The 13,198-nt window shown below is 43.7% G+C and overlaps 1 protein-coding gene across 2 annotated transcripts in view; it reads left to right on the plus strand.

Annotated features, from left to right (window-relative positions):
• LOC132990301 (plexin-A1-like) overlaps nt 1-13,198 on the plus strand; it is a 261,264-nt gene that overhangs the window by 39,748 nt on the left and 208,318 nt on the right. The window lies entirely within an intron of this gene.

A 13,198-nucleotide genomic window follows, 5' to 3' on the forward strand; every position in this document is an offset into this window, starting at 1 on the left:
AGTTGCTTTTATTTATTTCCTTGATAAACCAATAAAACAGAAAGTATGAAACTCAACAAAATCTTCAACATTACCAAGGTCTACATTCCCGTTTCTTATTTGGCCAATGTAACCAAATGAGCATGTGCCTTTCCACATTTCACCACCTTGTCTCAGTGGCATCACTGTTCCATAATAGGAGGACGACGCTGGCAGAAAATACTGTCAATAAGCTGAAGAAAAAAGGCTTTATATTAATGCTCAGAGTTTGAGTGGAAAGAGGGCTGACACCATATAAAGTCATTATAAGGCCCAGTCTAGCGGAAATACAGTCATCTCTCTGTTTCTGTCTCTTGAGTCCTAGAAAAACATGGTTCTCCATCTTTCCTGCCGCCTCTTCAGTGTTTAATGCTTCAAGCCAGAGAGATCATTAGGGAACTAAAGGAGTTCTGGTTGTTACTTAATGCAGGGTTAAGTGTTTTTTAAAACGTTAAAACAAAAGGGATAATTGTGTTTTTTTTTCTCCCATCATGAATTCATTTATTATATTAGTTGGTCCTTGCTCCAATGACAGCACTTCTTCAGGCTGCAGACAGGACAGCTGCCGTCTAGCCCCTGACGGTTTTTCAGGAATAATTCAGACTGTCCACAGGCTGTGGGTGGCTTGTCTTTCCTTCTCATTGTAGTTGCCTAAGAGTGTCTGACGTTTGTGTTTGTGTGTGTGTTATACCCACATGTCACACACACACTTACACACACACATGGCCCTGTGTCCTCGTGAATAATTCATCTGGTCTCACCTTCTGTTATTCAGTCAGTGCTCCATAACAACCTGCCATAAATCTCTGGACCACTCTCCACCTCTCCGTGTCTCCATCTCCTCTTTCTCTCTCTCTCTCTACTATCACATCGCTCTCACTCTCTCTCTCTCTCTCTCTCTCTCTCTTCCTTGTCTTTCACTCGGGGCCCATCATTTGCATAAAGATTTCATTTCATTTTTCTAACCCCACTCTCCCTCTGCTGATTCTTTTTATCTTACTTTTTACTTTCTTCGCTTTGCTCTCTTCCCCTTCCCCAGCTCCTCTCCCTGACCTCTTCTCTTTGTCTTTAATTTTCAACCTTTAACCCCCCCCCTCAGTTTTACACTCCTCTCCAGCTTCCTCCCTCTTGTTCCCCCCTCTCTCTCTTTCAAGCCTTTGCTCTTTCACCATCCCTCTCTGCCCTCTCCTTGACTTTCCACTGAGTGATGAGGTAGAGAGTGACTTAGTGTGTAAAGCCAGTGCCTGGATGTGATCTGAAAATACAATGTGGAGGGGAACAGATGATGCAGTGTAGGAGAGGAGCAGACTCATAGCACATGAAAGAAAATGGAAGTCTTGGGTTTTTGTTTTTTTTATGGGAAGTAAGGGAGGATGTGGATAGAGGACAGGTTTGGAGACGAAAGGAAAATAAGGAAGGGAAATTCATAGAAAAAGTAAGGAGAGTTAGACAGATGGAAATGTATTGGTGTGAGGCAGGAAAAGGAGTGAGAGAAGAGAGAAAGTTAACAGTAATCATTCAAAGAATTTGAAGGCAAGGGGAGGATGGAGAAAGATGGAAACATTGGAGGCTGAAAGGGAAAGAGACAGGCATAAGGGAATCTGCCTTTGACCAAATGATAACTTGATAATGTTGTTCTTTGCTAAATGCTAATATTCTCATTATAGCTTCATGTAGCGGACTCTGTTGCTTTGTTTGCCACTTCTGCATCATTCTTTTTCTTACCTCAGTCCACCCCCCCCCCCCCCCCCCCCCTCGTTTTGACAGGGATAGTCTCCAGCTGTGAGGTGCATATGTGAACCACCAGATCAGGAGGATTTCAGGGGCAGTCCTCAGGAGATTCTGTTCAAATTTTCAGGAGTGCAGATGTGAAAACGGCCTAAGTTACTACATAGTTGGCAGTAGAAAACAATCCTCCTCTTATCCCTTTTCTGCCTTTATGTGTTTATAACATGTTGGCCACCTGTGGTCTACTGGTGACAAGGCGTGGGGGACATGGAATGAGCATATTGCACCTGTCGGGCTCAAACCTGTAAGGATACTCCAACTGCCTGTCCAATAATCTTTGGGGTACATGTTTCAGAAACCTTTGCTCTCCTGCCTTTCATTTGAGTCCTGTTGCCTCTGTGTGCTGGTCGACACTGACACTATGTTTTTCCACATTCTACACGTTCTTGTAATGTTTGCTGATTTAATTTTCATTTTTTTTAAGGTCTCTTGGCTCACGCATGACAATAACAATGCTACATCTCTGTCATGGGGCCCAGCGGTTGCTGTGCGAGCGCCATGTGGCCTTGTAGCATAAAGTGCACTGTATATGCATGGGATTATGCTAATGAGCGTACAGTTACATGATTGTCCTTTATGGCCATCTGTCGTTCCGCTGCGATCGATCAAGGTCGTGTCGGCAGCAGAGCTCGCTCTGGGACGCCGCCGTGATGAATTCATCATCTCCTCGAACAGGCACGTTCAGTGTTTCCTGACGTTGGCGGCCTGACAGCTCGTTGCCTCTGCACCACTGTCATGTGGAAACTTTCATAGCGGCTCATTTCCAGAGACAAGGTCGGGTCAGTCAGTCACTCAGGCAAACCTCTCTACCTGGAAGCCATCAGAGTTCATCACCGTGTGCAGGAAATCATTTGCTGGAAACGGCTCTATATGAAGAACTATATAATTTTTCCAATCTTTCCACCTTCATTACAAATTATTACACAACTCTCACTCTCCTTTGGCAGCGGCTCGTCACCGAACACTTGTATCAGCGTTATAGCCGCTAAAAGGAGACTCTTTATGGTCACAATTGGACACCTGATATGAAATTGACTTGAAATCAGTCCAGGTCCAATTTCAATGTTCCTAGTTATAGTTTAGGTAGTATAACTCGCATATAGGAGAGAAAGTCATTTGCATGATGTTCCAGTCCTTGAGGGCCTTCACAATGTCATCCATGATACGAGTTCTGCAAAGGCGGAGTGTATTCAGAACCTGTGGGATGTAACTCTTATGAAACACACAAACAAGAGAAGCACAGGACCAGTGAGAGGGCTGTGTTTTTATCCTGTATCTGTGCTGCAATACTCTCTTACACTTGAAAGGTCTCTTTGCTCAGCTTGCATGATTGCCTTGTGATTGGTAATGGAACAAGGAAAATGAAGGACGACAGATACAAAATCGTGACTGAGGTGGAATACAGTGAAGAACTAAGATTTGCAATAGAAGTTGATAAATGTGCATGCTTACATAAAGACTATGGGTCTCTCCAAGTGTCAAAACATACCTTCATCAATAAGACCTGCCTAATGGGGGCGGCTCTCTATAGGGACTTAGGTTGGCTGCTGGAGGATTGCCGCTTCAAGTGCTGGTGCGGACCAGAATATGGAAGTTGTTCTGGTTGCTGGAGAGATGATTGATTATCCGTCTAGGTGACATAATGGTGATGAACGTTGGTTGGAGGACGCCCATTAATTTTTGCCTAGGGCCCCAACCGACTGAAGAATCACAACAGATTTTTGGTGTGCATGACTGAGTCTTATCGTAGATCACTACATTGGATACACTCCCAAACAAAGACCAAAAATCTTACTGTGTAAAAGGGACTAATAGCTGTAGCTCACAAAATTACTGAGAGTTTCCAAACACCAATGAAGAAGAATATGAACATCAGACTTAGACACTGAACTAAGGATTCTATTAGCGCTTTTTTCTGTCCACTAGTATTCTTGCAGGGACTCAGTCACTTTTAAAAACAGAACTGCTCAACTACAAACATTGAAACCTTGACTACTTCAGACGGAGATTGATCAGTGTGCGCACAAAGATATATAAAGATATATCTCCTGGCTGTGCATCCTTTGCAAAACGGTGACTCCCAAAAGTCTTCAGCAGATCACATAATCTAAGTGATGGTAGCACTTAGTTTGTGTGTCTGTGAGTTGTTTTGTGATAAAATTAGCTACTTTCTCCACTATCTAAACACCATGAAGGGTGTGTCTCAAACCTCACGTCTCTCCGTGTGCATCTTTTATGTCCGCTCATTATCAGGAAAGCGGTCGGTGTTGGTCATCTGGGAGCTAAAACGGAGCGGTGGGTGACCTTCGCTGGCTGTGGGCTGCCGTCCAGCTCCACAGCTCTGTGAGCAGGCCGAACCCGGCAACGCTACAGCCTCGGCATGAGTAATGAGACTGATTCAGACAGAGGGAGGGAGATACTATCCTGTGTGTGTGTGTGTGTGTGTGTGTGCGCCTTTATCTCCCTTTTAGCTTTCTCTCCTTATACTTCATGGAGAACTCATTTGTGTGTGTGTGTGTGTGTGTGTGTGTGTGTGTGTGTTATCCGGCTCCCAAAGAGGAACAAAACAACGGTGCAAACAAACAGAGGAAAATGGGCTGATAATCAGCAGAGTTTGTGTGTGTGTGTGTGTGTGTGTGTGTGAGTCCACATTGTCTGCAGAGCCACAAGGTGGACGTCACAGGGAAAATTGCCTGCAATAACAGAGAGCAAGAAGACTCTCTTGCATTGTGATTGCCGTCGCTCTCACTGCGACTCTACCTCTCTCCACCTTCCTCGCTCTATCTTTTCTCTCCCTCTCTTTTTTTCTTCACTGAGCATAATAGTGTTTATTAATATTTATCAGTGTTGATCACTGCTGGCCAGGATTACAGTCTATTTCTGTGGCATTTTGTATTCTGTCTTCAAGGCTGGTGACTGGTGTGTGTGTTGTGTGTGTGCGTGTTGTGTGCTTCATTCTCTCTTTATCTCCCCATTGTATCTTCAGTCTCATTAGCGTTAGCCTGTGCCTCAGTGGATGGATCACCCACATTGCATCAGGCTTTGGGCCTGCTGGGTGGGGAATATCAGGGCTCTAATGGCTGCGCTTACATCATGCACACTAATGTTTGCTACGTATTTATTAAAGCAAATGAGCTGCCTGCACTGCATGAACTCCATCACCTCTTATCCTAGCTTCCAGCAATGTGGATAAGAACCTTTATATGTTGTTTGTCTGTGCAAGCTCTGTCACTTGTAGAAGGTTCAGTGTCAAGTCAGAGGAGCTATTCCAGGCAACTGGGACATCATACATAAAATCACCATTGACTTTTATCAAACACTGTTTTGTGACTTTCAGTTTGAGCCACTCCTGTTGGTGTCGATGAGTATGAAACTCTTCTGGTTGACTCATCAGTTCTTAAGATGAGACAATATTTCCGCATGTAGCTGGTTGTTTGAAAACAAAATGTCAAAGGTGGCGCTAAAGAGTACCAAACGAAGATCTTCAACCAGGAGTCTACATGTTTATCACCATCTGTCTTTTGCCCGATATTCTAAGGAACAGGTGAAACATCTTCAGAAATTGAAGGTCACAGGTAGAACTAACCCCTCTTCTTTTAAAGACTTCCAGTTTTTTTATGACTCACGGGGAGACTAAGTGACTTGTAAAGATGATTTTGTTGCCAGCGCGGTGATGAATTCACGCAGCGCAGAGGTGAATTGCTGTCAAATGCTGTCTCGAACACAGCCCATTGGGGGGAAACACTTTTTGATGAGGTGCAGTTTTCACTCCCATCCACTGAGACAGTTTGATGCATGACACAGCAGAACACATCCCATACCTTTAGCATTTTAATGACTTTGGCTGTAATGCTCTCCCCTTATGTTTTTGTCTTGAGGTATCTTCAGGCTGTGAAATCTTTCTAATATACAGTGAATTTTCAACAGGGAATTTATCAGATCCAACTATAGTATGAATGTTGTCTGTGAACTAAATTTACTGCACAGTGGTGCTCATTGTTAACTCTAGCACATGACAGAATGGATTAATGGCTGCTATAGGCTCTCGGAGAGCCAGCTTGTTATGGATTTGGAGTATTTTGCTGCTTGTTGCTGCTTAGCCTTCAAGCTGTGTGAGTTTGCCCAGAAGTGACCTTTTTTTTTAATTCTCTGGCCGACAGTCTGGAACAGATGTTTAACCTGACACTGAGCAGAAGTATCGACAGTGATACTGAAGTGAAAGAACCTCCTTATTAGAGTGTCACATTAGATATGAGCAGCTTTTATTTGACTAGAAAGGCTGGAATTAGATGTGGTTAAGTAGTGCAGCATTTCTCTGAAGCCTAAACTTTACTCAAGGGAATGTCAAATATCTTTCACGAAGTTGACCAGCTGATTGGCTACAGAGGGAAAAAAGCGTTCCCACTCCTCTCATTCGTATCCTCTCTAGTGACTTCTTCCCTTTACACACACCCGAGCTGGTCATCCAGAACACAAATCTCTGCAGCACATTCACAAACTGCTGACCTGCAGCATCTAATGAAGAGTGTAATTATTTATTGATGCACATTTATGCTGCGTTTGTATAGGCGTATGTGGTCGTGTGAGTTTATGACCGACATGATTGTATGCATGTGTGTTTGAGTAAACACACGGGTTCATTAATGTGTATTTGTTTCTTCAATTATTCATGTAATGGGTTATCTTTGCATGCAGAGGTGCACATATTTATGTGTGTGTGTCCAGTGCAGTCTGTCCCAGGTGTGTTTGGGCTCAGACGATTCCTTTTTGTGTGTGTGGTTGTTAAGATACTCACCCAGATACAGAGATTCCCAGCACCAAAAAAGAGTGCAGATAAAATGCATGGATAGAACAGTTTTACTATATTTTGATCCAACCGAAATTAAGGCCTAGCATTCAAAACTCTGTTGATTGGTGCATAACAATTTCCTGCATTTCTCAATGCTTGCAGCCTATGTACTGCATGTTTTGTAAATGGTTAGGGTGTGCACCCTTGGCTTCACCAATTGGTTTGTGGACCACCTTTTTGACTTGAGTTGTTTTTCATTTGATCCATCCCCATGTTTTCTTTTTAGAGCCAGAAGCGACCACACTAGATATTGAAGCTAAATAGGAAGCAATGGGCTAGCAAACAATTTGTTGTTTAGCTAATGCTAATGCTAGCTTGGCTAAAAACGTGGAAATCAGTGAATCTTTTTTCATGCCTCTCTCTCTTGCTGTAGGTAGGTAGCTACAGTATGCCCTGATGCAAAACATTCCTCTATCTATCTATCCTGCTGGTTCTGTAATCATAGCTTTTTGCAGTAGACTTGAAACGAGTGACAGAAACTTGTAGGAAACTGTCTGCTAAGGGAAAAAAAATCAGCTAAGAAAAGGGTAATTTGTCGGTTAGCTTCCCGACAATCTGTTTCTGCAACCTGTGGCGTTGCCCTCTGCAGGTTGAATGCACAACAGTGTTGGCTTCCCTTTCCAGATCCCCAGGCTTCATAGCCTTCTTTTTCTGCACTCTTTGCTGTACAGTCATGTGCAATGAATGTGCACAGCTGGAGCTACACACCGTCCTCTGTATCAGTTTGTGCCTGTACCACTTTCACAACACAGAATAACAGTATTTTCACAGGCGTCCATATTTGGGTGAATCCCCGGTATAGTGGTCTCTTATAATTGGATTATAGCTGTCAGGAAAGGCTTTAGTTCAGATTACACAGATTATGGTGGGCAGTGCTCAGATGGACAGCGTGGTTTAAAGAGCCTCATCTGGCTTGTGTCACATAGATAGAGCTTTTTGGCAAGTGTGAGGATGTGATCATGTTTGCCTATTTGGTGAATGCAGGCCAAGAGCAGCAGATGTGTCCAAGCAAGATGAGGCGCACCAAAGACATTAGATGACAGTGAAGAAGAGACGGCATTCGATCATGACTATTATGGTTGAACCTGGTCATTGGCAAAGTTTGTGGATGATCCTGTGCTTTTTATCCAATCAGCTAGGTGATATCCCATGAGTGCTGAGCTGATACCAACAGGGGAAGTGAATACACCAATGATTGCTCAGATTGAATCATCTCATCTGCCTCAGCTGGACATGGTACCAACCCACCACTTGTTATTTTGGTGTGGTGATCTGCGGCATAAACTTTGCATTGCATTATTAAAATAAAAATGCCTGGCCTACAAACTTTTTAAACCTATAGCCAAGCGTATGTACTGTATCTATAGCTAAATGTAAATTGCCTGTTCCTCGAGTCGACATCTATTTACGATTTACCGGCCTGTGTGTCTGTTTGATGACGCAAATGTGACACACAAGCACAATTCTTGTGTTGCTGCTCTGATACTCGGCTAATTACTCTGCCTACGGTGCAGTTACTGTGTGCCGGGGAAAACTGCCAACGCAGTAACATTCACCAGTTATTAGTGAGTAGAGACCAGTAGAATCAATACCTTACTGTGTGGAAAAGCTGCACTTGATGAGGCATCACTGTCAACAGAGAAACTACAGTGTGAACAATAGTATGAGCATGGAATAACACATTTGTTTTAAACGCAAATGAAGCCGACATATAGACCATTGAAATTGTACAAGCTGTCAAATACTTGACATTGAAGGATTGTGGATTTGAATCCTTGATTAAGTTAAAAAAAATAAAGGTCTTTCAGGTCCTCATATTTCCATTTTTCCTTTTAATCACTCTCTCCTAAAGAGACAGATACCCATTTTAAAGCAGAGCAGGAAAATGTGTGCTTCACTGCCATCACAAATGTCTACTGTGCCAGAAAAGCTCGATGCCAGACTGGAGCTTTCCATGTGGAATTAGCTCGGTTGACGGCTGAGGTTATCTGGGGTAAGGCGAGCTCCTGTCCCACTGTGGCACATTAACCTATATGACCAACTGACACTGCAGCATTGGAGCCAAATGCCCTCCCTTCCCACAGAGCTCCGTCTCCCTCTCCATGGGATTCTGCTACTGTGTACGTTTTGTTTTTCCTGCACACCTTCCCTGAAATAATGACCCAGAAAGGTTTCCCCGGTGGGGTTCAGTTGTGACAAATGCAGAGAATGCCAGGGGTTTGAAATCCTGCTCCACCTCGCTTTACGTTTTCACCAGTTTGGCAGTTAAAGCAATAGTCTCACTTCCCTGATCCAACCTGCTCTTTTAAACTCCCACAATTAAACTAATTATCCCAAAAGAGTGTTTCAAGGTGTTTCAAAATATATTGAGTGTGACTAATATCGGAGCTGATGAGGCTTCCTGCTTGCACAGAGCCGTGAGTTGAGTGATGGGAGAGGGCTCGGCGTTGGAGAGGAAGTTAGACAACTGAGAAATAATGTGATTATTAGCAGGCCTGGAGAGAGCTTTATCTCCTCGCTTCTATTCACTTGTTTGTGTTGTGCAGTTTTTCAGACGAGTGGAGAACAACAGAAGAGAAATGAAGAAAAAAAAAGTAGAATAGTTGGAAATTGGGGAGTTTTTAAGATGAGCTTAAACACACATGTCTGAAGGGTTGCCCCGTTAAAGTCCAATTTATAGCCAAATCTTTTGTAATGGTCTCCTCCACTCCAAAACAAACAGGTCCAACAGTTTTGTGTTGGAATGTTTCTCAAAACACTTTTTGGAAGACAGATGGGATCAGAGATGGTCTGCTAGCTGAGCTGCCCATAGTACATTTGTTGTTGCTTAGATCTTTAAGTCAAAAAACGAGTTGGGCAGTATCCAAATTTTGATACAGTTAAACCTCACCTACATTTTCCCAGGTTATATGGTATTACTGTGACTAATCAAAAATCACACTGTAAGGCTAAATTTATATAGTCAGCATGCGGTCAACATGATATTGATACCATACCAATATAGTTATGGGGCCCCAAGTAAATTATTATATTTGCAGACCTTTTGTATCCCTAACTGATTCCACTGACAGAATTCAAAACGTGGTCCTTAATCTTAATTAAAAGATGCAACATCCTACACTGGTGAATATTTATTTCAGGTCCATGTTCACAGTAAAAGGTCAGCGGTCATTTGAGTTGTGTATGTTTTTCATTTCAGATGTTTCAGCTGCTCACATCTGTTTACAATCACAGGGTGGGAGTAACAGTTATGGAGAAAAGGGAGGGAAATGAAAAGACCAAAAGAATCAAAGAATGAACGGATATCGGTTTCTGGTAGAGAACGATGAAACTAACAGAGAACGGAAACTGTGTGGAATGAATCAAACTGCGAAATAAATGTTGATCTCTTGGTATCCTAGTTATTCATCTGACTCTGAATCCTCTGACCTGTGGGGCTGAAGTCCCCCCCCCACCTCCACCCCTCCTCTCTTTATCGCCTGCAGCTTTCCGTTCCACCAGAGCACATCTCCTCGCTGCCATCTCCATCTTTACACTCCTCATTTCACCAGAGCCAAAACAACAGATGCTGAAATGTCGAAGTGCCTTCTCTTCATTCATGAACTCACAGAAAATAAATTCTAATAAATCAGAAGAATCGTTCTGATTATATTTAGTTCTGACTGCAAAAGTGATCTGACTGCAAAAGTCAGGACCTGATCGTTTTACCTCTTCTTTGAATAATTAGAAAATCAAATAGCAGCCTTCTGTTGGATTGGAAATCAGACATTGTTATTTAGCAAGATAGGACTACATTTCAGAATGTTAACTTGCTAAGAAAACACATTGCACCACCAAAAAGTGGCCAAAACCTCTGCAAAGAAATCAGACATTATAGAAGCCATTCCTTTCATGTATTGTGATTGGTCCCTGTTAGAGGTTACATTCTCTGCCTGAGCCCGACTCGGCCCGCGGCCCAAAGCTGGGATGGGCCAGGAGTTGTGACGGAAAGATTGAGATTGCGGCTGGAATGAGTTTCCTCCGAAGGGTGGCTGGGCTCAGCCTTCGAGATATAGGGCGAGGAGCTCAGACATCCAGTGGGAGCTCGGAGTAGAGCCGCTGCTTCTTTGCATCAAAAGGAGCCAGTTGAGGTTGTTGGGGGGCATCTGATTAGGATGCCTTTTCCTTTGGAGGTCTTCCGGGGCACGTCCAACTGTGAGGAGGACCCTGAGGTGGACCCAGAATGTGCTGCAGGGATTAAATATGGGAATGCCTCGGGATCCCCCGGGAGGAGCTAGAAAACGTTGCTGAGGCAAGTGAGGTTCAGGCAACATGCTGCTTAGCCTGCTGCCACTGCGACCCGGCCCGAAAATAAGCGGGAAAAAAATGGACGGATAGATTGATGGAAGTTGGGCAAACTCAATTGCAACTTGTGCGTTTTTAAAGCAACTGGAAATGTGTGTGTAAGTGAGAGAGAGAGAGAGAGAGTGTGCACATGTGTGTGTGGGTGTTAGATGCAGATGTTTGTAGTTCTGTTGCCATTAGAGCAGACTGCACAGCCAGATGTTTGCACAAAGTGCGCTCTGTATGAGAATGTCATGTAGAGGCCGCAGACTTTCCCTCTTTCCTACTTCCACGACGCTCACTCTCACACACACACACACACACACACAGACACACACTATATCACCCAAATGCACACAACTGCAGATTAAACAACAATAGGGTGTGTGTGTGTGTGTGTGTGTGTGTGTGTGTGTGTGTGTGTGTGTGTGTGTGTGTGTGTGTGTGTGTGTGTGTGTGTGTGTGTGTGTGTGTGTGTGTGTGTGTGTGTGTGTGTGTGTGTGTGTGTGTGTGTGTGTGTGTGTGTGTGTGTGTGTGTGTGTGTGTGTGTGTGTGTGTGTGTGTGTGTGTGTGTGTGTGTGTGTGTGTGTGTGTGTGTGTGTGTGTGTGTGTGTGTGTGTGTGTGTGTGTGTGTGTGTAGGTCAAAGCTTCAAGTGTCCCAGTCTGTTAGACAGATGTTAGAGCTCCCTGCTGCACCCGCCCCACACTGTCAAACACACACACACACACACTCTTACACACGCTCTCCTTCATATACTGGCAAACAAACATGCACACACACACTTCCTCATTAACAACCAATTAGAGAGCAGATATTGGCTCGCTGGGGGAAACTAAAGGCCAACCAGTGCTGTTCTCCGCTTCCAACGCCAAGTCACAACAAATACCTGGATGCAAGCCAGGAGTGTGTGTGTGTCTGTGTGTGCATATAAGTGTGGATGTTTGCGTGTTTTAAAAACAAAATTCCCAGTTTGGCAGTTCAATCTCGTCTCCTTTCTTTACTAAAAAAAAAAACAGACACACTAACCGTCACGCAATTAAATGCATTTTGCCACTCTGCAAGTCTTGTTGTTCATTGCATCAGCGGGGGTGTCTCAGTAGTACAACTCTCACTCTGACATTATCTCTCTCACATGGGAATGAGGCCCGAGCTCAACACACACACACACACACACACACACACACACACACATGCTCACTCTCCATGGGATTGGAGCAATGTGTTTATGCCAGTGTTAGATGAGGAGATGCTTCAGACATTTGGCTCTCCAGAGACCATTTTGACAACATCTCTCTCTCTCTCTCTCTTCCTGTTTACCTCAATCACTCTCCCTCACTCGACCATTCTCTCTCCCTTTGTCATATTTTTTCCAGCAGGCTTACATCCCAGTGAATCAGTGAAGATTTGAAAAAGACAAGAATCTTCAGACAATTTGAGTTGATTGGACAGATGTAGAAGCTTTCATACCCAATAAACTAGTGAAGTGAACACAGGAACAGCGAGAGAGAGAGAGAGACAGAGAGAGAGAGGTGTTATGTGGTGCAATAGAACTGGAACAAAGCCTCCTCAAATATTTTGCATGGTTTAATTGAGATTGGCAAATGTTTTTCTGTAACTTTGGATCGAGCAAAAGCATGAAGCTCAGCTAATTAGGAAGCCATCATGGGTGAAAAGAGACCATCATGACCATTATATAATCAATGCAAGGTCACACTCCAGTCACATTTGATCTGGTTGGTTCCTCTTTTCAGTGTCATTTCTGCACAATGTGGATTTGAAGCCAGCGGAGTAGTAGTAGTAGTAGAAGATTGTGTTTATCCAGCTCTGCATGGGTCTGTCTGTGTTCTAACCTCTCTCCATTTTTCAAAAGCATCTCCAATATTGATCCTAGTTTGAGCACGTTTCTGCTCATTAGAAACATGCAGAGGCTTTTTAGGTCGGGTACAATCACTTCTATCTGAACCAGTTCTCTCGCCCGCTTCCATCGCTGCAACACCTGTTGGTTTGACCTGATAACTGCTCTCATATCTGGCAAACCGCAGGGCATCCAAAACGGCCGTGTGGGGGGTCGCCTTAAAACCGCCTACCTTCTCTGGAAAGTGGAGGAGGAATGTGATGAGTGGGGGAAACCTTAGCATGTTTTTCTCTTTTAAAATCACCGCCAGCCACTGCAGCTTTTTTTCTACACGTTTTTCATTCAGTGAGCTAAATTCAAACTC

This window comes from Labrus mixtus, chromosome 15 (genome assembly GCF_963584025.1).
Source record: "Labrus mixtus chromosome 15, fLabMix1.1, whole genome shotgun sequence".
NCBI lineage: Eukaryota > Metazoa > Chordata > Actinopteri > Labriformes > Labridae > Labrus > Labrus mixtus.